Source organism: Penaeus monodon, chromosome 22, assembly GCF_015228065.2.
Source record: "Penaeus monodon isolate SGIC_2016 chromosome 22, NSTDA_Pmon_1, whole genome shotgun sequence".
NCBI lineage: Eukaryota > Metazoa > Arthropoda > Malacostraca > Decapoda > Penaeidae > Penaeus > Penaeus monodon.
This window is the reverse complement of record NC_051407.1, coordinates 17,286,069-17,286,437: the sequence shown is the minus strand read 5'-3', so window position 1 is coordinate 17,286,437 and position 369 is coordinate 17,286,069. Positions and strand designations below refer to the sequence as shown.

Below are 369 nucleotides of genomic sequence, written 5' to 3'. Positions count from 1 at the left end.
GCTGTAGAAGGACGATCAATGACAGATTTTTAAAAAATGGAAGTAAAAATATACAACAGAACCAACCCAAAACAAACTCTAACACCCCCACACAACCCAAAATCCGGTAAAAAAAAAAAGTTAAAACAATAAGAAATCAGAGACGAAAAGGGAAAGCAAAAGATAGAAGAGGTAAACAGATATATACTTTTATGCTCGTATCCCGGATTCACAAGAGAGAAGGATCGATGTGTAGCCCTTGCTTTTCGAGGCAAAAATGAAGATCTTGAGAGCACTGTCAGAAGCGTAGACGGCGAGGAAAGTTTTTTTTTATCAGTTTTTTTCAAGTTTTTTTTTTCGGGGGGAGGGGGAGAAGAGGAGGAGGTTCAA

The 369-nt window shown here is 38.2% G+C and overlaps 1 protein-coding gene across 1 annotated transcript in view; it reads left to right on the top strand.

Moving 5' to 3' along the window:
* LOC119587583 (uncharacterized protein DDB_G0285291-like) overlaps positions 1-369 on the top strand; it is a gene marked incomplete at its 3' end in the record, with an annotated part of 39,547 nt that overhangs the window by 37,497 nt on the left and 1,681 nt on the right.